Source organism: Dendrobates tinctorius, unplaced genomic scaffold, assembly GCF_039654945.1.
Source record: "Dendrobates tinctorius isolate UK_male_01 unplaced genomic scaffold, ASM3965494v1 ptg000097l, whole genome shotgun sequence".
NCBI lineage: Eukaryota > Metazoa > Chordata > Amphibia > Anura > Dendrobatidae > Dendrobates > Dendrobates tinctorius.
In genome coordinates this window covers 28545316-28571968 of record NW_027361765.1, presented here as the reverse complement: position 1 = coordinate 28571968, position 26653 = coordinate 28545316, and the positions used below count along the sequence as shown (strand labels likewise).

General features: G+C 50.1%; 1 protein-coding gene across 4 annotated transcripts in view; it reads right to left on the bottom strand.

Annotated features, from left to right (window-relative positions):
- Positions 1–26653, bottom strand: part of ZNF280D (zinc finger protein 280D) — a 274432-nt gene that overhangs the window by 130701 nt on the left and 117078 nt on the right. The gene's annotated exons all lie outside the window — the stretch shown is intronic.

Below are 26653 nucleotides of genomic sequence, written 5' to 3'. Positions count from 1 at the left end.
AAATTTGGGACGTCTAGGTGTTAAATTAAGGGGTTAATTCGTTGGAAAACAAATGTGCTCCCGCGGCAAAATCGCAACCAGAGAGGTAAAGCAAGTGAGTGAGGGCAGATTTTAATCGTCTTGAAAGCCCTCTGGCACTTATCCTCTCTATTCCCATTGCCCTGTAGTGGCTAATGGGTTAATATGATTAGGTTAATGTCACCTTGCAATTGGAAGGTGACATTAAGCCGATTAATAATGGAGAGGTGTCAATAAGACACTTATCCATTATTAACCCTAGACTACTAAACGGTTAAAAAACAGACATTAAAAATTATTTCAACCCCTTTCTGACATCAGGCGTACTATCCCATCCATGGGACCCGGCCCCTATGCCCATGGACGGGATAGTACGTCTAGCGCGATCAGCGGCGCCCACGTGGTGAGCGCCGCTGATCGCGGCCGGGTGTCAGCTGATAATCACAGCTGACACCCGGCACTATGTGTCAGGGATGGTCACGGACCGCCCCTGACACGTTAACCCCTTGCACACCGCGATCAAACACGATCGCGGAGTACCGGGGGTTAAAAGGAAGCATCGGCAGGGAGGGGGCTCCCTCCGTGCTTCCCTGAGCCCCCCACAGCAGCGCAACGTGCAGCGCTGCTGTGGGGGGCTCTTTCCCTACAGGTTCCCGGATCCAAGATGGCGACGGGGACCTTCGGGGGCCTGCAGGGAGCTGGCTTTCTCAGTGCCTGCAAAACGCAGGCAAGGCGGAAAATTTTTAAAATTTCGCAATTTTCCAACTTTGAATTTTTATGCCCTTTAATCACAGAGACACGGCACACAAAAAACTTAATATATAACATTTCCCACATGTTTACTTTACATCAGCACAATTTTGGAACCAAAATGTTTTTTTGTTAGGAAGTTATAAGGGTTAAAAGTTGACCAGCGATTTCTCATTTTTGCAACACCATTTTATTTTTACGGACCACATCACATTTGAAGCCACTTTGAGGGGTCTATATGATAGAAAATACCCAAAAGTGACACCATTCTAAAAACTGCACCCCTTAAGGTGCTCAACACCACCTTCAAGAAGTTTATTAACCCTTCAGGTGTGTCACAGGAATTTTTTGAATATTTAAAAAAAAAATGAACATTTAACTTTTTTTCACAAAAAAATACTTCAGGTTCAATTTTTTTAATTTTACCAAGGGTAACAGGAGAAATTGGGACTGCAAAAGTTATTGTGCAATTTGTCCTGAGTACGCTGATACTTGATATGTGGGGGGGAACCACTGTTTCGGCGCATGGCAGAGCTCAGAAGGGAAGGAGCGCCGTTTGACTTTTTCAATGCAAAATTGGCTGGAATTCAGATCGGACGCCATGTCACGTTTGGAGAGCCCCTGATGTACCTAAACAGTGGCAACCCCCCACAAATGACCCCATTTTGGAAACTAGACCCCCAAGGAGCTTATCTAGATATGTGGTGAGAACTTTGAACCCCCAATGGCTTCATAGAAGTTTATAACATACAGCGGTACAATTAAGAAATCATTTTTTCCACAAAAATGATCTTTTCACCCCCAATTTTTATTTTCCCAAGGGTAACAGGACCCTAAAAAAGTTATTGTGCAATTTGTCCTGAGTACGTCGACACCCCATATGTGGGTGTAAACGACTATTTGGGTGCATGGCAGAGCTCAGAAGGGAAGCAGCACCATTTGACTTTTTTTAGCTGGAATTGAGATCGGACACCATGTCGCGATTGGAAAACCCCTGATGTACCAAAACAGTGGAAACCCCCCACAAATGACACCATTTTGGAAACTAGACCCCCCAATTTTTTATTTTCTTAAGAGTAACAGGAGAAATTGGACCCCAAAAAGGAAATTTTTGTGTACTCACTGTAAAATCTTTCTCTTAGCCTTTAAATGGGGGACACAAAACCGTGGGTGTTATGCTGCTGTCCACTAGGAGGCGACACTATGCATAATCTGAAAAAGATTAACTTTGGCTCCTCCTCTGCAGTATACACCCCTGGACGGCGTCAGCCTTCTCCAGTTTTGTGCAAAAGCATTAGGAGGAATATACCAGAAACATAACCATGCCTGTAAGAAGGCTGCTATAAACGAGCTCAAACAACAATATGAGAACGCAACCGTAACAACGGCCCGGAAGGGCAAGAGGGTGGGAGCTGTGTCCCCCAATTAAAGGCTAAGAGAAAGATTTTACGGTGAGTACACAAAAATCTCCTTTACTTTGTCGCCTAATTGGGGGACACAGAACCGTGGGACGTCCCAAAGCAGTCCCTGGGTGGGAAGCAGTGGAAGAATATTGTGCTGACAGTCCCCTAGATTTGGGGTACTGCCGCCTGCAGGACCCGTCTACCCAGGCTCGCATCCGCTGAGGACTGGGTATGCACTCTGTAGTGTTTTGTAAATGTGTGCAGGCTAGTCCAAGTGGCTGCCTTACACACTTGATGTGCCGAGGCTTGATGCCGAATGGCCCAAGAAGCCCCTACCGCCCGCGTAGAGTGTGCCATGATACCGGCCGGAAAAGGAGAATTGTTAAGGCGGTAAGCCTCTTGTATGGTGGAATTGATCCACCTAGCAAGGGTGGCTTTGGAAGCCGGTAGGCCCTTGCGAACGCCTTTCTGGAAGAATGAAAAGTGAATCAGACTTCCGGATGGGAGCAGTCCTAGACACGTAAATACGCAATGCCCTGACAAGGTCAAGCGTATGCAGAGCCTTCTACACTCTATGAATGGGAACCGGGCAAAGAGATGGTAGTGAGATTTCCTCATTGAGGTGGAAGCTGGACACAACCTTCGGAAGGATGGGACTGCATGGAGAACCACCTTGTCCTGATGGAAAACCAGGAAGGGTTGTCTGCAGGAAAGTGCTGAAAGTTCGGACACCCTGCGTAGCGAGGTGATTGCCACCAGAAAAACCACCTTCTGTGATAGAAGGCGGAGCGAGACCTCCTTAAGGGGTTCGAAAGGAGGTGTCTGCAATGCAGTCAAGACCAGGTTGAGGTCCCACGTCTCCAATGGATGTTTGTAGGGGGGAACCAATCGGGAAAACCCCTGGAGAAAAAAGTCCTCACTTGCGGCTTGTTAGCAATACGCCTCTGAAAGAGCACTGAAAGCGCTGACACCTGGCTCTTAAGCGAGCCCAGGGACAGTCTGGCGTCCAGGCCTGACTGAAGGAAACCGAGAACCTTTGGAAGAGAGTAGGGAAGTGGGACCTGTCCACGGGATTCGCACTATGTTTAGAAAACCTTCCAGGTACGATAGTAAATCCTGGCTGAAGCTGGCTTTCGAGCCCTGATCATGGTTTCAACGACGTCCGGTGAAAAACCTGCTTGGGTCAAAACCCAGGTCTCAATGGCCATGCCGTCAAATTATGAGTCCATGAGTTCTGGTGGAAGAACGGGCCTAGTGACAGAAGGTCGGGACGTGTGGGGAGACGCCAGGGGGCGTCTGCTGTGAGTTGCACGACGTTGGCGTACCATGTACGCCTGGGCCAGTCTGGGGCGATCAGGATGGTGGGAACTCCCTCTTGTTTGATCTTCCTCAGGACTCTGGAGATCAGGGGGAGGGGTGCAAAAATGTACAGAAGCTGGAACTGGGTCCAGTCCTGAACCAGGGCATCTGCTCCGAGCGACCGCAGATCGCGCATCCTGGCCATGAAATTGGGAACCTTGGCATTGAGATGGGATGCCATCAGATCCACGTCCAGGGTCCCCCAGCGATGGCAGATCTGACGAAAAACTTCGGGATGGAGAGAACACTCCCCCGAGTCCATTCCTTGTCTGCTGAGATAGTCGGCTTCCCAGGTATCCACACCCGGAATGTGGACCGCAGAGAGTACCGACCTCGCATCCTCTGCCCAGTGTAGGATGCGTGTTACTTCGTTCATCGCCTGGATGCTGCATGTCCCGCCTTGATGGTTCACGTATGCCACCGCCGTGGCATTGTCCGACTGTACTCTGATATGAGAGTCTGCTAGCAAGTGATGAAAGGCTTTCAATGCCAGGAAGATAGCCCGAATGTCCAGGATGTTGATGGGCATGTTCGCTTCCATTGGTGACCACTTGCCTTGCGCTGTGATGTAGGTGCACCACGCCCCAACCCGTAAGGCTGGCATCGGTGGTCAAAACCTTCCACTGACCAGAGAGAAAAGGATTTTCCCCTTGCAAGCGAGGTTGGCTTGAGCCACCAGTGCAGGGACCTCCTGGTTTTCGACGATAACCGGAACTCCCTGTCGAGGGAGAACGGATTCCTGTCCCAGGACTTGCGGATGGCCAGTTGAATGGGGTCTGAGGTGAAACTGGGCAAATGGTACCGCCTCCATTGCTGCTGCCATCCTGCCAAGTACTCTCATGGCGTACCGGAGAGATCGGGGGGACTTGGCGGAGGAGAGTGCAAACTCCCAAACGGAGGGCCAGTGCCTTGTCCCTGGGGAGGATCACCAGACCCCTGGAGGTGTCGAATAGCATTCCCAGGAAGGCCAGAGACTGACTCGGGGTAGTCGAGGACTTCTGTAAATTGACTAACCATCCCAGGCGACTCAGAGTGTCGATTGTGATTGAGACGCTGACCTTGCAGTCCTTGAAGGTGGGGGACTTGATGAGAAGGTCGTCCAGGTATGGAACGACTACTATGCCTCTGGAGTGTAGCACATCCATGGAGGCTGCCATGACCTTTGTAAATGTTCTGGGAAACGTGGCGAGACTGAACGGGAGGGCCACAAACTGGTAATAGTCTTGGTTGATTGCGAATCTGAGAAATCTCTGATGGGCGGGAGCAATCGGTATATGCAGGTATGCGTCCTGTATGTCTATGGAGGCGAGATATTCTCCTTTTTCCATGGACGCAACGATTGACTGGAGGGATTCCATGCGAAAGTGACGAACTCGAACATACTTGTTGAGTTGCTAGAGGTCTAGTATGGGTCGGACGCTGCCTCCCTTCTTGGGCACCACGAACAGATTGGAATAGAACCCTCGGAAGCGTTCGTCTGCTGGAACAGGTACTATGACTCCTGCTTGCAGGAGGGAAGAAACCGCTTGATGGAAGGCTCGAGCTTTGAGTGTGGGCTGGTAGTAAACTCGATCTTGTATCCTGAAGACACTATTTCCTTGACCCACTTGTCTTCTGTAATAGGCAGCCAGACCTGCTGAAAGAGTAGCAGTTGTCCGCCTACAAGTGGGGTGTCTTCCGGAGGGCAGGAGTCATGATGAGGGGAAAGTCTGAGCTTTTCCTCCTTTGGATTTTGCCTGGCTTGCTTTTGACTGCCAGTTCCTGTCCGGCCTCTGTGCTGCTCGTGTGTTGTCTCTGCGGGGGGGAGCGGTTATGATTTTGTGCTGGGCGCGAGACGAACCAGCCTGAAGGATTACGAAAGGATCGGAAACGATATTGATTGCGTCTTTTAAACATGCGTTTTGGTTTTAGTTGAGGGAGAGAAGTACTTTTACCCCCGGTAGCATTGGATATCATTGTATCCAGCTTTTCACCGAAAAGACGCCCACTGAAGTACGGGAGATTTGTTAGGGACTTTTTTGAGGCCGCATCCGCCTTCCATTCTCTCAGCCAGAGAATACGCCGGATTGTGATGGCGTTTGATGCTATTCCCGCTACTCCTCTTGCAGAATCCAACGCTGCATGGACCATGTAATCTGCCACTACTGCAATTTGCACCGCCTGGTCCGCCATCTGAGGATTTGAAGCTTGGAGGCCCTGTTGCAATAGATTAGCCCAGGCCATAATGGCCTTGGCTGCCCAAACTGAAGCAAATGCAGGAGCAAGAGAGGCACCTGCCGCTTCGAAGATTGAACGAGCCATGCGTTCTACCTGTCTATCTGCTGCGTCCTTGAGGGTTGAGCTGTCCGGCAGTGAGAGAAGTGTTTGTGCTGCTAGCCTAGAGACTGGGGGATCCACTTCAGGTGGATCTGTCCATTCTTTAGTGTCCTTCTGTGGGAAGGGGTACTTTGCTTCTAAGTATTTGAGATTGGCGAATTTTTTCTCAGGCTGCGAAAAATGCTTAGAAAGTATTTTTTTGAAATTCCGGGTGATTAGGGAAGACCTTAGATGGTTTCTGAACACACTCGAAGGAAATCTTGTGTTCTGGTGCTTCCGGGGTTGGATCAGAAATGTCCAGCACCCGAAGGATGGAAGAGATTATATCCTCAACTAGCGCCGCATTGCTAGGGGGACAAGGGACCAGAGTGTTCTCTGTTTCGTTATCTGAGTTAGAGTCACATATGCCCTCTGAGTCTTGCGCATCGCTAAGGAGTTCCCTAGCGGGCGAACTAGGGTGGAGGTGTTCTGTGGTCTGGGATCGTTGTGGAGATCCGCATTTTCTTTCTCCATCAGGGGACGGTCTCGGTGACCTGGAGCCACTGTGTCTCTCCCTGGAGGGGGACGACCTAGTGCTATGTGAAGACGCAGATGAACGCGACCTGTGGGTCCGCTTACGTCTCAAACTGTCGGAAGCGGCATGTCCCTGAGACCGGATGTCCCTTTGCTGGGTAACGTTCATAGCGGAGACATGACCCTGCAGTAGTGTGGAGGTCAGGTTATCTATAGACTGTGCCATAGACTGCGACATCTGAGTCGCCCATTCCGGCGCAGCAGCTGCCGCAGAAGCGTTGGTAGGGACTTCTTGGGGTTCTGACCCAGTGTTTTGGGTACAGTCCCGGCAGTGCGGGTACGTGCTGCCGCTGGCAAGAGTGGCCTTGCAGGTTGTGCAGACTGCATAAAAGCAGTCTTGTCTGGTCCTTTTCCTTGAGCCCGACATAATGCCTAGAGGCTGATTAGCAGAGGCCCTACAGGGGTATCTACGCAGAAGAAAAGGAATAGGGGAGCGTTATAGGTTATATGAACTCACAGCTGAGTACAGAAGAACCCAGCTGTGATCTTACCCCACCGTTGCGCCCCCTAGGTCCAGCGCCGAAAAATCCCAGTCCTGTGCCCCCCAGAGACCGCTGTGCTGCCTTCAGCTATGTCTTCAGGTGCAGCAAGATGGCCACCAGAATTCTGAGGTGGAGGGGGAAGGGGGCGGAGAGCTGAAAAGGGCGCGCGGACCTATGTAAAAGCACGCCCTTCCTGTCTCGATCCGCCCCTTCTATGACACTGCAGAGTGTCATTTTCGTCATGTGGGGGGCGGGAATAAGGCGGCGACTTTGGCTAGGCCGAAATTTGAGGTCTCATGCCCGGCAGGGCTCCAGGACGGCGCGGTTGCCTGTGGGGGGGGGGGGGGTCGGATCTAACCGAGACCCCCCCAGGAATGAAAAGGAAGGCTAGCGGTGGGGTCTGAACGCGCACTGGGCCCTGTGGAGGGTCCCTTTGGGGCGCTATGCAGCTGATGCTGTTGCAGAGACAGGGCGCAGGGAGGTCGGTCTCTGACAAGTGCTATGCCTTGCTGCACCTCCCCCGGTCCCAACAGGAGCCCGCAGCTGGACTGGGGTCCCTGGGCTTGTAAGCGTCCGAATGGTGCCTGGTACAGGCGCCAACCTGCGGTGTCTCAACCTAATACCCCCAGAGGGGGATTAGGGAGGGTGCTGCCGTCACCGTCAGGGGGCTTCGTCGTCGTCTCAAACTCATCACAGCTAAAAGGAACTGAGGAGGGAGGGTTCTCAACTTCGAACCAGTACCCGAGGGACTGGGGAAGGAGCGACTTGGGGAATAGCCACCTCGACCTCAACCGGGTGCCCCTAATAGGGGACCGAGGAGGGAGCCATGCCGGGAGTCTCGCTGGAGACCTGCTTTGCTTCATCTGTAATTCGTTGGAAAAAAAAAAAAAAAAAGAGGCGGAGTAAAAAACTCCTAGGTGTGCCTCCTTGCGACACTAAGCAAAAACTGGAGAAGGCTGACGCCATCCAGGGGTGTATACTGCAGAGGAGGAGCCAAAGTTAATCTTTTTCAGATTATGCATAGTGTCGCCTCCTAGTGGACAGCAGCATAACACCCATGGCTCTGTGTCCCCCAATTAGGCGACAGAGTAAGTTGTTTTGCACTTTGTCCTGAGTAGGCTGATACCCTATATGTGGGGGTAAAACACTGTTTGGGCACATGGCAGAGCTTGGAAGGGCACCATTTGACTTTTTCAACGCAGAATTGGCTGGAATGGAGATCAGACGCCATGTTGCATTTGGAGAGCACCTAATGTGCCCAAACAGTGGAAACCCCCCAATTCTAACTCCAACCCTAACCCCAACACACCCCTAACCCTAATCTCAGCCCTAACGATAATGGGAAAATGGAAATAGATGGATTTTTGGTTCTTACCGTAAAATCTCTTTCTTGGAGCCTTCATTGGGGGACACAGATTACCATGGGTGTATGCTGCTGCTGCTAGGAGGCTGACACTATGCAAAACAAGAAAATTAGCTCCTCCCCGGCACTATACACCCACAGACAGGCACTAAGCACCTCAGTTGGTGAAAAAGCAGTAGGAGAAGCAACGAGAAAACTCTAAACATATGTACCAACCCAACAAGGGATTCTTAGACCCAACACGGTACAACTTAAACAGGGAGGGTGCTGTGTGTCCCCCAATGAAGGCTCCAAGAAAGAGATTTTACGGTAAGTACCAAAAATCCATCTTTCTTTATCGCCTTATTGGGGGACACAGATTACCATGGGACGTTCCAAAGCAGTCCCAAGGGTGGGAACAGCAATAAGGAACGAAAGTAACGGAAAGGCTTAGGTCGGCCGGTGAGCCACCGCCGCCTGCAGAACCTTCCTACCAACAACAGCATCAGACGAGGCCTGGGTATGAACCCTGTAGAACCTCGTGAAAGTGTGCAAAGATGACCAGGTGGCGGCCTTGCAAATTTGCATGGCCGAGGCCTGGTGACGAGCAGCCCACGAAGCCGCCACAGCCCGGGTGGAATGAGCTCTTACTCCCGGAGGGGGTCGCTTTTCCTGAAGACGATACGCCTCCAGAATGGTAGAACGAATCCAGCAAGCGATCGTGGATTTGGAAGCCGGAAGGCCCTTCTGGCGACCTTCAGAGATGATTAGCAAGGAATCGGACGGACGAAAGGAAGAAGTCCTGGCGAGATAGACACGCAGGGCTCTAACTACATCCAGTTTGTGGAGAGACTTCTCAAGAGGATGAGATGGAGCCGGACAAAAAGAAGGAAGGACGATATCCTCATTGATATGGAAAGCGGAAACCACCTTTGGAAGAAAAGAAGGAACGGGCCTGAGAACGGCTTTGTCCTGATGGAGAATCAGGTAAGGGGAACGACAAGACAAGGCCGCCAATTTAGAAACTCTTCTGATGGATGAAATGGCGATCAAAAAGGTGACCTTCCAAGAGAGAAGGGACAAAGGGATGTCCTGGAGAGGCTCAAACGGCGCCTTCTGGAGAGCGCCAAGAACAAGGTTGAGATCCCACGGGTCTATTGGCGAATGATGAGGAGGAGCCACGTGGGAAACCCCTTGCAGAAAGGTTTTGACCTGTGGTAGAGAAGCTAGCTCTCTTTGGAAGAGGATAGAGAGAGCGGAAACCTGGCCCTTGAGCGTACTGAGGGACAGACCCGCGTCTAACCCAGACTGAAGAAACCCAAGGATAGATGGGATAGAAAAGGACATTGGGAAGACTCTTTTATCATTGCACCAACGGAAAAAAGCCTTCCAGTACCTATAGTAAATGCGGGAAGAGGCTGGTTTCCTGGCTCTGATCATAGTTTGAATAACCTGAATGGACAGACCCGATTCCTTCAGAATTGCGGTCTCAACGGCCATGCCGTCAAACTCGGAGACTGAGAATTCTCGTGGTAAAGGGGGCCTTGCGAAAGAAGGTCTGGACGGTCTAGAAGCCTCCAGGGGACGTCCACGAGCATGTTGACCAGTTCCGCGTACCAAGGCCGTCTTGGCCAATCTGGAGCGACTAGAATCACTGGTACGCCTTCCGATTTTATCTTTTTGACCACTCGAGGGATCAAGGCCAGAGGCGGGAACAGATACGGAAGTTGAAACTGGGACCACGGAGTCACCAGTGCGTCGCATGCGACGGCTAGAGGGTCCCTGGACCTGGCTACGAACTGCGGCACCTTGTGGTTCATCCGAGATGCCATGAGATCGACATCCGGGGTGCCCCAACGGTCGCATATCTGAGAGAAGACTGCGGGGTGCAGGGACCATTCGCCAGACGCTAGGCCCTGGCGACTCAGAAAGTCGGCTGCCCAATTTTCCACCCCTGGAATATGGACGGCGGAGATTGTCGGAATATAACGTTCTGCCCAGCGGAATATCTTGGCCACTTCTGACATTACTTGCTTGCTGCGCGTGCCCCCCTGATGGTTTATGTACGCCACGGCCGTGGCGTTGTCCGACTGAAGACGGACCGGCTTGCCGGACAGGAGGGGCTGCCAATGAAGAAGGGCCAGGAAGATTGCTCTGATCTCCAGAAGATTGATTGGGAGGAGAGACTCCTGTGGCTTCCGGCGTCCTTGGGCCGCTTTCTGATGGAACACAGCCCCCCATCCTAGAAGGCTCGCATCGGTGGTGATAACTTGCCACTGAGGCGGAAGGAAGGACCTCCCTTGGAGAACTGACGCTGGCCGTAGCCACCAAGTGAGAGACTGCCTCACTCTGAGAAGAAGCCGAATAGGACGGTCCAAGGACATCGTGGTCTTGTCCCAGGCTGAAAGCAGAGACAGCTGGAGGGGCCGAAGATGAAACTGCGCAAAGGGTACTGCTTCCATGGAAGCCACCATCTTCCCCAGGACCTTCATGCAGAACCGAATGGGAATGGGAGCAGGCCTCTTGAGAGTCCTGATGCCCTTGGAAAGAGTTGTAAATTTTTCCCTTGGAAGAAAAACACGGGCTAGCTTCGTATCGAATGGACTTCTCCTTGTTGACTAGCCAACCTAGGGAGCTGAGAGTGTCCAGAGTTATCTGAAGGCTCTGGAGACAGTCCTGGCGAGACGAACCCTTGATCAAAAGATCGTCCAGATAAGGGATGATGAGGATCCCTCTGGAGCGAAGGATGGCCATGACGGTTGCCATCACCTTCGTGAAAACACGGGGCGCTGAAGCTAGGCCGAAAGGAAGAGCTGTGAACTGAAAGTGGTCTCCCTGAAATGCAAATCGAAGATACTTCTGATGCTGCGCACAAATTGGAATGTACAGATAGGCATCCCGAATGTCCACCGAGCAGAAGAATTCCCCGGGTTCCATGGAAGCAATCACCGACCGAAGAGACTCCATTTTGAAATGAAGAATCTTCACGTGGCGATTGAGCAATTTGAGGTCCAGAATAGGACGAAGAGAGCCGTCTTTCTTCGGGACTACAAAGAGATTGGAGTAGAACCCGGAAAACCGTTCGTTTGAGGGAACGGGAACAATGACTCCGGCAGAAAGAAGGGAGGAAATGGCCTGCAGAAAACCCGGAATCTGGGCCCGCTGTCGCGGAGGCCGAGACCAGAAAAACCGTCTGTTCGGGAGTGAAGCAAATTCGATCTTGTATCCGGATGCGACGAGTTCTCTGACCCAAGCGTCGTCGACAACGGACAGCCAAGCATCCGCGAAAGAGGAAAGTCTGCCTCCCACCCTGGAAGAAATTCCAGGTGGGGGTGACCCGTCACTTAGACGAAAATCTGCCGGAATTGGCGCCTGCAGATCTGGAATATTGTCCTCTAGATCTCCAGCGAGGAGCGGGTTTGTAGGAAGGTTTCCTCTGATCCCGCTACCTGGTGGCGGCCGGCCGATCCTGTTGAGTGGCTCTCTCCGTGGCAGAGAAGGGACGAAAGGGCCTGAATGGTCGAAAACCCTTTCTGTTAAAAAAACGTTTTGGTCGTGATTGGGGAAGCGAAGTACTTTTACCTCCAGTGGCATCGGAAATTATCTGATCCAGCTTTGCTCCAAAGAGTCTAGAGCCATGGAATGGCAGATTGGTAAGCGACTTTTTTGAAGTAGTGTCCGCATTCCATGACTTTAGCCAGAGGACTCGGCGTACAGCTACTATGTTGCTGTTAGCCCTTGCTACGCAGCCGGCCGCGTCCAAGGAGGCGGCCAAAAGGTATTTACCCGCATGGTTAATCTGATCTGCAAGATCCGCCAACTCGTCTTGAGGAGCTGACGCTAAGATGCCTCTGCGAAGAATTTTTGCCCAAGCGGAAATGACTTTCGCCACCCAGGCGGATGCGAAAATAGGGCAGAGAGAGGCGCCAGATGCCTCAAAGATAGATTTAGCTAGAGATTCAATATGCCTGTCAGAAGGATCTTTGAGCGATGCCCCATCTGGTAAAGAGAGCACCGTTTTTGAGGCTATCCGGGAAACTGGAGGATCCACCTCGGGAGCCTTGGACCACTTTGAGAGCAGTTCTGCGTCAAAGGGGTACAGATCGTCCGAGTACTTGCGGCCTGAGAAACGTTGTTCAGGGCGCTCCCAGTGTTTGGATAAGGTAGTATCGAAATCGTTGTGATTGGGAAAGGTTCGAGACGGAGGTCTTGCTCGTTTAAGGAGAACCGAGCATTTCTGAGGTGGAGCCTCATCCTGTTTAATTTTTAGTGTTTGGAAGATAGCTGCAATAAGACTATCGACCATGTCCCGCATTTTAGAAACGCTGTCCCCTCAGAACTAGCTTCCGATTGAGAATCATCGCCTGACTGAAGGTTGTCATCCGAGGAAGGAGAAGGAGGCCTGGGAGCGGAAGGGCCCTGCGAGCTCGAGGACGAAGTGGACAGAGCCCGCTTCCTAGAAGTCCTACCCTGTCTAACTCTCTGAAGGTCGCGGTCAGGTGCGGACGACTCACCCCGAGAGGCGGTCGGGGCAGAGGTGGCTGAGGATAGCTGAGGTAATCGTTCTAAGACCTGGACCAGCGACTGTGATACTTTGTGACATTGTAACGGCCCACTCCGGGGGGAGAGAGGAGGGAAGAGCGCCCTCAGGCTGGGACTCTGTGCGTTCCTGAGATGCTGACATATTTGAAGGACTGCAGGGGGGGCAGAATGGGGACGACCGACCCGATGCCCACTTCTTTTTACAGCGCGCACAGGCGTAATAGGTAGCGGTGGGCCTGAAGCAGAGATCCCCTGAAGGGTTGGGCATAAGTAAACTGCACTGAATGGCCGCAGGAATTAGGGAATAACTGCCGAGGAGAGCTAATCCTTGCCTCAGAGCAGAGCCTACCGAGATTCTGTGCGAGCAGCAGAAGAAACGCCAAAGTGTCCCCCAAGCAGCGCAGGAAGGAGTGATTAGGAACAGGAGATCCTTGTGCTGGAAGATGGGGGCGGAGCTTAGCGGCTGCGCCGTGAGTGGTTAATAGCGACGGAGAGGGCATGGCAGAAGGGGGAGGCTGGCATCTCAAAGAGAAAGAAGCCCTGTGATGGGCTAAAAAAGGCGTGCTGAAAGGAGCGCGCTAGGAAGGGAGGAGGGAGCAGAAGAATTCGCCGCGCTGAGGGGAAAGTGAAAGCGAAAGTGACGGCGCCGCAGCCCCATGCCGACCCCGACATACCGCGCTAAGGAAGTGGCCATCTGATCGCGGTCCTGCTGCTTGCGACGCTGCGGTGAGTGAGGGGAACCCCAGAGTCTCCCTGACTAGAGCAGGGGAAGGGGAGGACCGCAAGCGGCTGTTTGAGCGCGCGGCAGGCAGAAAGGGCGGGAGATTCAAATGCTGTGGACCTCACCAAGGTCCTTTTTTCTTCTCCCATGCACTGAAGCTTATGCGGGGCCGGAGGGAACGTACAGGCACTTACCTGACGTCCCAGAAGAGGATGACCACAGGGCCCACGGGGAAACGGCAGGCCGCTGGGAGGGGAAGGAGTCCTCTGTACCCGCATCCTGCAGAAGACGGCTTGAAACACCTGCGATCGCCGTCTTCCTCTCAGCCCTGTCCCGAGAAAGGGGTGAGGAGGGGGATTCGGCAAGGACCAGCCACCTGTCCACAACCCTTATCACCGGAAGGTGATAGGGAAAATTCCTGCCTGCGGTACTGAGAGTTGCGATGTGGGTGACACCACACTGCTCGCTCAGCCGCATGATATAGGAAATCAGGGTGATAACTATACCGTTTCCCACTGGAAAAAACCTAAAAGATAAAAGAAGGAAAAGATTAAAAAGTTCAAGCTAAACCTGAAAGAAAGATTGGATTAAAAACTGCGGATCTGGGGAGATCCCGGTCCGCCTCCTACAGACACTAAGCACAAACTGAGGTGCTTGGTGCCTGTCGGTGGGTGTATACTGCCGGGGAGGAGCTAATTTTCTTGTTTTGCATAGTGTCAGCCTCCTAGCAGCAGCAGCAGCATACACCCATGGTAATCTGTGTCCCCCAATAAGGCGATAAAGAAAAATACATTTTCTTTTAATTTTATTATTTTTCCCTAACTAAGGGGGTGATAACGGGGGGTTTGATTTACTAATTATGGCGGTTTTTATATTTGGCAGCTGTCACACGCTAAAAGACGCTTTTTATTGTAAAAATAGTTTTTGCATCAACACATACTGAGAGCTATAATTTTTCCGTATTTTGACCCACTGAGTCATGTGAGGTCTTATTTTTTGCGGGACGAGTTGACGTTTTTATTGGTACCATTTTCGGGCACGTGACATCTTTTGATCGCTTTTTATTCCGATTTTTGGGACGCAGAATGAACAAAAACCAGCGTTTCATGAATTTCTTTTGGGGGGTGTGTTTACACTGTTCTGCCTGCGGTAAAATTGATAAAGCGCTTTTATTCTTCGGGTCAGTACGGTTACAGCGATACCTCATTTATGTCTTTTTTATGTTTTGGCGCTTTTATGCAATGAAAACAATTTTATATAAAAAATAATTATTTTTGCATCGCTTTATTCTGCGAGCTATAACTTTATTTTTTTGCTGATGATGCTGTGTGGCAGCTCATTTTTTGCGGGACAAGATGACGTTTTTAGCGGTACCATGGATATTTATATGCGTCTTTTTGATCGCGCATTATTGCACTTTTTGTTCGGCGGTATGATAATTATTTTTTGCTTCATTTTATTTTTATCTTTTATTGGGTTCGCTAAAGGGGTTAACTAATGGGACTGTTTTATAGGGCGGGTCGTTACGGACGCGGAGATACCAAATGTGTGTACTTTTATGGTTTTTTATTTCCAAAAAATGAATTTATTAGGAAATAATTTTCTTTTTTAATTTATTTAGCAATTTTTAAAAAAATTATTTTTACTTTTTTTTTTTTAAATTTATTACATTGTCCCAGGGGGGACATAACTGTCATGTGACAGAGCGCTGATCTGTCACATCACAGATCACTGTGACAGATCAGCGATCTGTCACAGGCACTGCACAAGGCTTCCTCGTGCCTGCGCTTTGCAGGCACTGAGGAAGCCAGCTCCCTGCAGGCCCCTGAAGGTCCCCGTCGCCATCTTGGATCCGGGGACCTGCACGGATGAAGCCCCCCGCAGCAGCGCTGCACATTGCGTTGCTGAGGGGGAGCTCAGGGAAGCACGGAGGTAGCCCCCTCCCTGCCGATGCTTCCCTTTAACCCCCGGTACACCGCGATCGTGTTTGATCGCGGTGTGCAAGGGGTTAACGTGTCGGGGGCGGTCCGTGACCGCCCCTGACACATTGTGGCGGGTGTCAGCTGTGATAATCAGCTGACACCCGGCCGCGATCAGCGGCGCTCACCACGTGGGCGCCGCTGATCGCTATGACGTAATATTCAGTCCATGGGAATTAGGTCCAGGGTCACATGGACGGAATATTACGTCCATTGTATGTAAGGGGTTAAAAAAATAATAATAGCTAATTAAATTTAAAACGCGCAATCAAAAAGACGCACATAAATATCCATGGTACCGCTGAAAACATCATCTTGTCCAGCAAAAAACGAGCCGCCACACAGCATTATCAGAGAAAAAATAAAAGTTATAGCTCGCAGAATAAAGCGATGCAAAAATAAGTTTTTATATAAAATTGCTTTTATTGCATAAAAGCGCCAAAACATAAAAAAAGACATAAATGAGGTATCGCTGTAACCGTACTGACCCGAATAATAAAACCGCTTTATCAATTTTACTGCACGCGGAACGGTGTAATCGCACCCCCCAAAAGAAATTCATGAAATGCTAGTTTTTGTTCATTCTGCGTCCCAAAAATCGGAATAAAAAGCGATCAAAAAAATGTCACGTGCCCGAACATGATAATAAAAACGTCAACTCGTCTCGCAAAAATAAGACCTCACATGACTCAGTGGGTCAAAATACGGAAAAATTATAGCTCTCTATGTGGTGATGCAAAAACTATTTTTACAATAAAAAGCGTCTTTTAGCGTGTGACAGCTGCCAAAAATAAAAACCGCCATAAATAGTAAATCAAACCCCCCGTTATCACCCCCTTAGTTAGGGAAAAATAATAAAATTTTAAAAATGTATTTATTTCCATTTTCCCATTAGGGTTAGGGCTAGAGTTAGGGCTGAGATTAAGGTTAGGGGTGTGTTGGGGTTAGGGTTGGAGTTAGAATTGGGGGGTTTCCACTGTTTGGGCACATCAAGTACTCTCCAAACGCAACATGGCGTCTGATCTCAATTCCAGCCAATTCTGCGTTGAAAAAGTCAAATGGTGCTCCTTCCCTTCCAAGCTCTTCCATGCGCCCAAACAGTGTTTTACCCCCAAATATGGGGTATCAGCCTACTCAGCACAAATTGAAAAACAACTTTTGGGGTCCATTTTCTCCTGCTACCCTGGGGAAAATAAAAAAAATTGGGGACTAAATTATTGATCATGTTTGTGGAAAAAACAGGATTTTTTGGGTTGCTTACCGTAAAATCTGTTTCTCGGAGCCTTCATTGGGGGACACAGAGACCATGGGTGTATGCTGCTGCCACTAGGAGGCTGACACTATGCACAAAAAAAGGTTAGCTCCTCCTCCGCAGTGTACACCCCACCGACCGGCAGGAAGTTCCTCAGTTAGTGAGAAAGCAGTAGGAGAAGTAACAGAATAGATTGAAAGCAGAACAAACAACTCAACTGTAACAAACCGACAAACATAAGAACAGGAGTTGTAGAACATGGGAGGGTGCTGTGTCCCCCAATGAAGGCTCCGAGAAACAGATTTTACGGTAAGCAACCCAAAAAAATCCTGTTTTCTCGTTCGCCTTATTGGGGGACACAGAGACCATGGGACGTCCCAAAGCAGTCCCTGGGGTGGGAAACAAACTTCCATCAGGCCAGTGGACTCGCCACCGCAGCCTGCAGAATCCTTCTACATAGGCTGGCGTCCGCCGAAGCGTAGGTGTGGACCCTGTAGAATTTCACAAAGGTGTGAACCGATGACCATGTTGCAGCATTGCAAAGCTGCAGCGCGGAAGCTCTGTGGCGCACCGCCCAGGAGGCACCCACCGCCCGGGTAGAGTGCGCTCTGATCCCTGGAGGGGCCACTCGATGCTTGACCCGGTATGCCTCCAAAATTGCCGATCTGATCCAGCGCGCAATAGTGGCCTTTGAGGCTGGGTGATGAACAGAGAGTCTGACTTCCACAAGGAAGTCGTCCGGGCTAGATAGACTCTCAATGCCCTGACTAGGTCCAGCTTGTCCAAAGACCGCTCCCGAGGGTGAGCTGGGCTCGGGCAGAAGGATGGCAGAACAATGTCCTCATTGAGGTGAAACGAAGATACCACCTTCGGAAGAAAAGAGGGCGGAGGCCGCAGAACTACCTTGTCCTGATGAAGGACCAAAAAAGGAGAGCGGCAAGAAAGTACCGCTAATTCCGACACGCGCCGGATGGAGGTAATGGCCACCAGAAAGGCCACTTTCCAAGAAAGGAGGGAAAGGGAAACGTCCCTGAGAGGTTCAAAAGGAGGACCCTGCAGAACCTGAAGAACCAAATTAATATCCCAAGGATCCACGGGAGCTCGGTACGGAGGAACCGTGTGAGCCACACCCTGGAGGAAGGTTTTGACCTGGGGCCGGGAGGCCAGCGTTTTCTGAAATAAAATGGGACAGTGCCGAAACTTGACCCTTCAAGGAACTGAGAGCAAGCCCCGCATCCAGCCCTGCCTGAAGAAACGCTAGAATAGAAGGGAGCGAAAAAACCAAGGGCGCGATGTCATTGGCCTCACACCAGGAGAAATAGGCTTTCCAAGTACGGTAATAGATCTTCGAAGAAGGCGGCTTTCTGGCGCGGATCATGGTATGAATTACCCGATCAGAGATTCCTGCCCGTCTCAAAACCTCGGTCTCAACAGCCACGCCGTTAAATTGAGCGACCGAGAATTGGGGTGGCAAATCGGGCCTTGAGACAGCAGATCTGCCCGTCGGGAAGCTTCCAGGGGGCGTCCGCGAGAAGGTTGACAATGTCTGCGAATCAAGACCTTCTGGGCCAATGAGGATGACTGGAATCCCCTCTGCTTTGATTTTCTTCAACAACTTGGGAAGAAGAGGCAGAGGAGGGAACAGGTAGGGGAGCACGAACTGTGACCAAGGGACGGCCAGAGCGTCGGCGCCCACTGCCAGAGGGTCCCGAGACCTGGACACGAATTGTGATACTTTCCTGTTGAGGCGAGATGCCATGAGGTCTACATCCGGGGTTCCCCACCGACGGCAGAGCAGATGAAACACCTCCGGATGTAGGGACCATTACCCTGCCGCGAGACCCTCGCGGCTGAGGAAATCGGCGGCCCAGTTGTCCACGCCGGGAATGTGAACCGCGGAAATCGTTGGAACAAAGGTCTCTGCCCATTGAAGAATTCTGGACACTTCCGCCAGGGCTGAGACACTCCGTGTCCCCCCTTGGCGGTTGATATACGCCACCGCTGTGGCATTGTCTGTCTGAATCCTGACAGGCAGGCCCTTGAGGCGCCTTTCCCAGTGGACGAGAGCTAGATGGATCGCTCGTATCTCTAGGACATTGATCTGCAGAGCTGATTCCTGAGTCGACCATCGACCCTGAACAGTGTGATTGCGGAACACTGCACCCCAGCCGATGAGGCTGGCGTCCGTAGTGACAATCTGCCAGTGAACGGGAAAAGACCGCCCCAAGAGAATGAGGGGAGACGTCAACCACCAGTTGAGAGACCGCCTGATGCGGCAGGAAAGGCGAACCGGACGATCCAGAGACAGAGCCGACCTGTTCCACCTGGACAAAATGGCCTGCTGGAGTGGCCTGGCGTGAAATTGGGCAAAGGGAACTGCCTCTATCGCCGCCATCTTCCCCAGGACCCTCATGGCTGACCTGAGGGATGGAAATCGTGTGATCTGTAATGATCGCACGCCCTGCTGCAGGGAAAGAATCTTGTCTTGTGGGAGAAATACCCTTGACCGACGAGTGTCGAACAGAAGGCCCAGAAACACAAGGCGTTGAGTAGGGGACCAGACAGGACTTTTCCCGGTTGACGATCCACCCAAAACTGGACAGGGTGTCTAGAACGATCGCCACACTTAGGCGGGCCTGTTGAAAGGAGGGGGCCTTGATCAGGATATCGTCGAGGTACGGAAAAAGAACGAGACCTCTGATCCTCAACAAGGCCATCAACGCCGCCATAATCTTCGTGAAGACTCTGGGAGCGGTGGCGAGCCCGAAAGGAAGCGCGACGAACTGGTAATGTTCGTGAAGAATCGCAAACCGCAGGAACTTCTGATGTCCGGGAAATATGGGCACATGTAGATAGGCATCTTGGATGTCTATGGAACCCATGAATTCCTGCTCCTCCATGGAAGCAATTACCGAGCGAACTGACTCCATCCGGAAGTGGCGAAGGCGAACTCTCTTGTTGAGTAACTTGAGATCCAAGATGGGTCGAACTGTCCCGTCCTTTTTCGGCACCACAAACAGGTTTGAATAAAACCCTGTGAAGCGTTCCGATTCGGGAACGGGCACAATCACCCCGGAACTGAGAAGAGAGGCGATGGCCGAACCGAACCCCGGGACCAAGGCCGGATCCCTCGGCGGACGGGATTGTAAGAAACGATCCCGTGGAAGAGAAATGAACTCTATTTTGTATCCTGTTGATACAACCTCTCTGACCCAAGCGTCCTCTACTGAGGCGAGCCAGACGTCGCTGAAGAAGAGAAGTCGACCTCCCAATTGGAAGGGACCCACGGGAGACCGATGGTAGTCATGCGGACGTAGACCGTCCAGATGTAGATCTGGACGGTCTTCCCTGGGAAGAGTGGGACCGCCAGGACGGAGTGGGCCTGAAGGAAACCTTTCTTTCCTGACGTGCCTGTGGCCTTTGCTGGTTGGAAGGGTTTTCCGCCGTATTGAAACGGCGGAAAGTCCGACAGGGATGAAACTGACGCCTTGGAGGAGGTCTGCGAGGCTTGGAGGGGAGAAGAGAACTCGTACCTCCGGTAGCGTCCTTAATAATCTGATCCAATTGTGATCCGAAGAGACGCACTCCCTGAAAAGGCAGATTGGTCAGAGACTTTTTAGAGGACAAGTCCGCCTGCCAGGCCTTGAGCCAAATTGTACGTCGGATTGCCACGATGTTACTTGACGCCTGAACTGCGCAAGATGCGGCATCCAAGGAGGCAGAAAGCAGATAATCCCCCGCATGGGAAATCTGATTGGCGAGATCGGCCAAATGCTCTGGTCGTGCCTTATCCAGAATGCCCTGCCGAAGGTCATCTGCCCAAGTGGATATGGCCTTTGCTGCCCAAGAAGAAACAAAGACTGGACATACCGCTGCTGATGCCGCTTCGAAGGCAGATTTGGCTAGAGATTCTATGATCCTATCATTAGAATCTTTTAGCGACGCCACACCTGACAGCGGAAGGACCGTATTATTAGAAAGTCTGGACACGGGAGGGTCCACCGAGGGAGAAGCGGCCCAGTTGTCCGTGAGCTCTTTAGCAAACGGGTACAGCACGCCGAGACGCTTTCCTCTTTGAAAGCGTCTGGTCGGATCTTCTCTCTCCTTTGTAAAAATCTTTCCAAACTCAGAATGGAAGGGAAACACCCTGGATGGTGTTTCCGCCCGTCTGGACGAAACCTCCTGATCTGAGGATTTCGCAGGAGCGTCAGCGATGTCAAAGGTATGGTGAATCGCGGCAATGAGGTTTTGCACCGTAACCTTCATGTTCGCATCCTGGTCCGAATCCAGCTCTAAGACCCCTTCCGATTCCGAAAGCGCTTCGCCTGACTCGGGGGAGGAGGCCCGAGAGGGAGACTGCTGGGGACTATGGGGTGAGGTAGGACGAGGGGAGGACTCCGCCTGGAGGTCCTGCCTGGGCCTCTTGCGACTGCCGCTGGCTGGCTCAGATGGGACGTCCTGAGACGTGCTGGGTCCCACCGAAGCTCCCAAGGGCAACTTGTCCAGAACGGCTACTAGGGACTGAGACACCTTGATGAGGTCTGCCACTGACTGTGATTGAGAGGAGGCCCAACCCGGCATGGGGGGCTCACTCGCCCCTGGGGCTATGGATGGCTCCTGAGCGGCGTCGGGCTGGACGCAGAGCGGGTATGATCAGACTTAGCGTTGGACATAGTGAAAAGAGAGGCAGTGCCGGCCGGTTGGGGGACAGAAGGCAGAGGAGGGTGTCAGTCTGCGGGTGCAGAGCTACTCACGGTCCGGTGTCCCCAAGGGCGACGCTCTCTGATCTGGCTGCAGGATGAGGCCAGGCCAATCCGGCTGAAAAAAGGCCCAGCGACCGAAATCCGGCAGGGAATGAGGTCCGGCTGGCAGGCTGAGAAGATGGCGACCACCAGGGAAAGGGCGGAGCTCGCCGCAGAGATCCCCTTAGCACCGCCCGCTGTCCAATAGCAGGCTGGTGTGAGGCAAGGGGGCTGGGAAGGCCTAGGACGGGCGGGAGAGAAGCCCGCTTAGAAGAAAGGGGCAGGGGGCGTGGCCGCGACGCAGCGGTAGGCCCGAGATGAAGCCGGGGCCTAAATTAATAGCGCCGGCCGCCTGTCAACAGGGGGTCGGCGCGGAAGATGCGCCGCAACCCCGGGCCTCGTCCCTGCTTCCCACAGCCCGACCCATGTATACCCCTGCCGGGATGAAGAAGAGACGGGGGGGCGCAGTACAAGGCCCGAAAGAAAAGGGGCCTTCATGGATGCGGCGACCGTGGGGAGAAGCGGGCGCGCAGGCCCTACCGTGGTCCCCTGGCGACCGCCTTAGGATGAAAATGCCGGGGGACCGCTAGACCGCATACTCACCCAGGCCGGGGGCCACAATAAGGGTACCTGAGAATCCCACGCTGTCTGTCGTCTTTATGGAATCCACGCCTCGTCCAACCGTCAGGCTCTGGTAGGCGAGATGGTGGGAGGCGGGGGGCAAGGACCGTCCGTATAGCTGGCACGCACCTGTGCGAGGCTCCTGGTCCTGCCGCGGAGACCTATGAGGATACGGGGTGGCAGTACACGCCGTACTCATAGTCTCTTTGTGGGAGTACGGATGTGACTGTTCACTCCGTATCCCTCCGAAACCTGTAAAGGAACGACGCACGACGAGGTAGATAGGGGTCTAATAAAAGACCCGTGTCCACCTCCTACTGACACTAAGCTAAACTGAGGAACTTCCTGCCGGTCGGTGGGGTGTACACTGCGGAGGAGGAGCTAACCTTTTTTTGTGCATAGTGTCAGCCTCCTAGTGGCAGCAGCATACACCCATGGTCTCTGTGTCCCCCAATAAGGCGAACGAGAAAATACAATTTTTTTATTTTCACTCCCGGGCGTTATAAACTTCTGTGAAGCACTGGGGGAGTTCAAAGTGCTCACTACACATCTAGATAAGTTCCTTAGGGGGTCTAGTTTCCAAAATGGTGTCATTTGTGGGGGGTTTTCACTGTTTTGGTACATCAGGGGCTTTCCAAACGCGACATGGTGTCCGATCTCAATTCCAGCCAAAAAAGTCAAATGGCGCTGCTTCCCTTCTGAGCCTTGCCATGCGCCCAAATAGTGGTTTACCCCCACATATGGGGTATCAGCATACTCAGGACAAATTGCACAATAACTTTTAGCATCCTGTTACCCTTGGGAAAGTAAGAATTGAGGGTGAAAAGATCATTTTTGTGGAAAAAATATATTTTAATTGTACCACTGTACGTTATAAACTTCTGTGAAGCCATTGGGGGTTCAAAGTTCTCACCACATATCTAGATAAGCTCCTTGGGGGGTCTAGTTTCCAAAATGGGGTCACTTGTGGGGGGGTTTCCACTGTTTAGGTACATCAGGGGCTCTCCAAACGTGACATGGCGTCCGATCTGAATTCCAGCCAATTTTGCACTGAAAAAGTCAAACGGCGCTCCTTCCCTTCTGAGCTCTGCCATGCGCCGAAACAGTGGTTCCCCCCCACATATCAGGTATAAGCGTACTCAGGACAAATTGCACAATAACTTTTCCAGTCCAATTTCTCCTGATACCTTTGGTAAAATAAAAAAAATTGAACCTGAATTTTTTTTTTGTGAAAAAAAGTTAAATGTTCATTTTTTTTAAAAAATTTTGGTTCCAAAATTGTGCTAATGTAAAGTAAACATGCGGGAAATGTTATTTATTAAGTTTTTTGTGTGCCGTATCTCTGTGATTTAAGGGAATAAAAATTCAAAGTTGGAAAATTGCGAAATTTTCGCTAAGTTTCCGTTTTTTTCACAAATAAACGTAAGTTATATGAATGAAATTTTACCACTAACATGAAGTATAATATGTCACGAGAAAACAATGTCAGAATCACTGGGATCCATGGAAGCGTTTCAGAGTTATTACCTCATAAAGGGACAGTGGTCAGAATTGTAAAAATTGGCTCGGTCATGAACGTGCAAACCACCCTTGGGGGTGAAGGGGTTAATGAAATAAAGACACCAAGTTTTTGACAAAATTTATTCCTCTGCTAATCCAAATAAAAGCCATCGACCTGTAACAAAGATAAAACAAAAAAGCAACCATATCTTCACCTCTCCGCTGCTCAATCAGGTCCCCCACTGCAATCTTTTTGGGGGGCCAAAAACAATGGTCTCTCTCAAGGCTATTAAAATCTGCCCTCACTCACCTGCTTTACCTCTCTGGTTGCGATTTTGCCGCGGGAGCCCACACATTTTTTTCAACGATTAACCCCTTAATTTAACACCTAGACGTCCCAAATTATACACACAAACTCTAATTTAATTATTCGTCAGGGACATATAAAAAAAATACATGAAATTAAATGGTTTACTGTATGTAAACCATGTGTCATTTCATGTCGGGTTTGGAATTGATTTTACAGAAGCCGGCAATTGAATTAGCGGCTATTCTGCTATGCAGAACTCTAGGAAATATATATATATATTCATATTCTGTGTGTATATATCTATTCTTTCGTTTGGGATTAAACCTGTCATTGGGCTCCATTGTATGTCCATTTTGCGAGAAAATCTCGGCATACGGATGCCATACGGATTACATACAGATGCTTACATGCGCAAAGTACGCGACCACACCTTGATTACGGATGACATACGGAGCACTATTTAGGGGTCATTTCACCGTATTACACGTGGAAAGTACAGACTGTATTTATCGTTGGTTAGTGTGACCCCAGCCTAAAACTTAATTTTTCAGTTCAGTATCAGGATCCTATATTAGTATACTGTAGGTGTTACTACTTTTAGAAAATTAAAAACTTCAAATTTTAGTTTGTCACCATATTTTGCATTAAATAATTTTTTAAATTTTCTATTGATGGAGCTGTACAAGGAATTGTTTTTGGGGAAAGTGATGTAACTTATTTCTGTGTTTTACAAATAATAATATGCAATAAAATAAAAAGACATCCATTAGTACTTATGTTATTTTAATGATACAGATGAGGTCCAGCTCAAGTTGGGAGAAAAATTCCAGACTTTACTGAAGTTTGTTAAAACAATAATAACATCAGAAAAAATACACCTGAGCATTTCGGGTGCATATAGCACCTTACACTGGAGTCACTGTGATTAAGAGTGTATAGAAAGGCTTAGGTGTTTTTTTTTCTGATGTTATTAAGAGAATGCCAAGAGTGTGCAAAGCAGTAATCAAAGCAAAAGGTGGCCACTTTGAAGAACCTAGAATATAAGACATATTTCCAGTTGTTTCACACTTTTTTTGTTAATTCTATAATTCCACATGTGTTACAGAGTTTTGATGCCTTCGGAGTGAATCTACAATTTTCATAGTCATGAAAATAAAGAAAACTCTTTGAATGAGAAGGTGTGTCATATAATTTTATATATATATATATATATATATATATATATATATATATATATATATATATACATATATATATATATATATATATATATCTTTTTTTTTAACCAGCTGGTGAAAACATTCACATGAACAACAATAGACAGAACATTATTAACCAATTTATGCAGGTGGGATTTTCTAGACCTGATCTCAGTAGAGCTCATAGTACAATGAAGGGAAGGAGGGGAGTTGTGACCACCTGCTATTTTAAATGTTGTGAATCTAAGTGATCTACATTTTCATTGGGATTTAGTCAGTCAGAATAAGGGGTTGACTTCTGAACTGTGATCCCTACAGAGCAAGAAGGAATAGTCCAATAGTGGCCACAGTGAAACTGCATAGATTTTAGGATTCTCTCTTTTAGGATCCCGTCTCACTTCGCGACGCACCAGCGATCCCCACAATGATGCAACCTGGTCAGGATCGCTGGTGCGTCGCTACATGATCGCTGGTAAGCTGTCAAACAGGCAGACTCATCAGCAATCAGGACCAGCGAGCACGCTGGTATCTAGGGTAAACAGTGGGCAACTAAGCACGCGACGCTTTAGTAACCCGCTGTTTACCTAGGATACCAGCTCCCAGTGCGAGCACACTGGTATCCAGGGTACACAGCGGGTAACTAAGTACCACACGCGCTTAGTTTCCCGCTGTTTACCCTGGATACCAGCTCCCAGCGTATGCTTACAGCACTGGGAGCTCGCTGATCATCGGACTCCCGCTGCCACACGCAGCGATGCGTGCTGGCCAGCGGAAGACCAACGATCAAAAAATGGCCCAGGACATTCCTGCACGATCAGCGATACCCGGCGGGCAGGCCAGTCGCTGATGCGTGTCACACACAGCGAGATCGCTGTTGCGTCACAAGATCGGTGACGCATGAGCGATCTCGCTTAGTGTGAAGTACCCCTTATACATATGAGACAAGAAAAAAAAAAAAAAACCACACAAAATAAATTACGTAACATAAATAAGCTTTAAACAGGTAATTTGTTGATGACACATTCCCTTTATAGGTTTTGTGCAGTTTTCATTTTATTTTTGAAGGTATGAAAAAAATGGAAAAACGGATGGACTTTTACTAATACATTTTAGACCAATTGCCTTAGTGCAAAATAAAAGGTTAATAACTGATATGTTAGAATAATGTTAAATGGATCTTCCCGACACCATCCAGTAACATCTCCTCAATGTGCAAGCCTTGTGGGGAGGAGTTACATAAGCAGTGGTCTCGCAAGGCTAGGGAGGCTGAACAAATGGCGGGGGGGCACCTATTAAACAGGTTATCACAGTATAACGTGATATACAAGTGATTGCGAGAAAAACCTTTAACATACAATCATATTTGAGAGACTTTCATGGAGTATGACAATATGGAAACAGATCTTAACATAATTCAAACAAGGTAAGCACTATGCTAAGCAAAACTATGGCCCACATTTATCAATGCAGCAACACATTCATTTTGCAGCATTTTACTCCAATATGTTGCCTCACCTGCTGTGTGACATTTATTAACTAGAGCC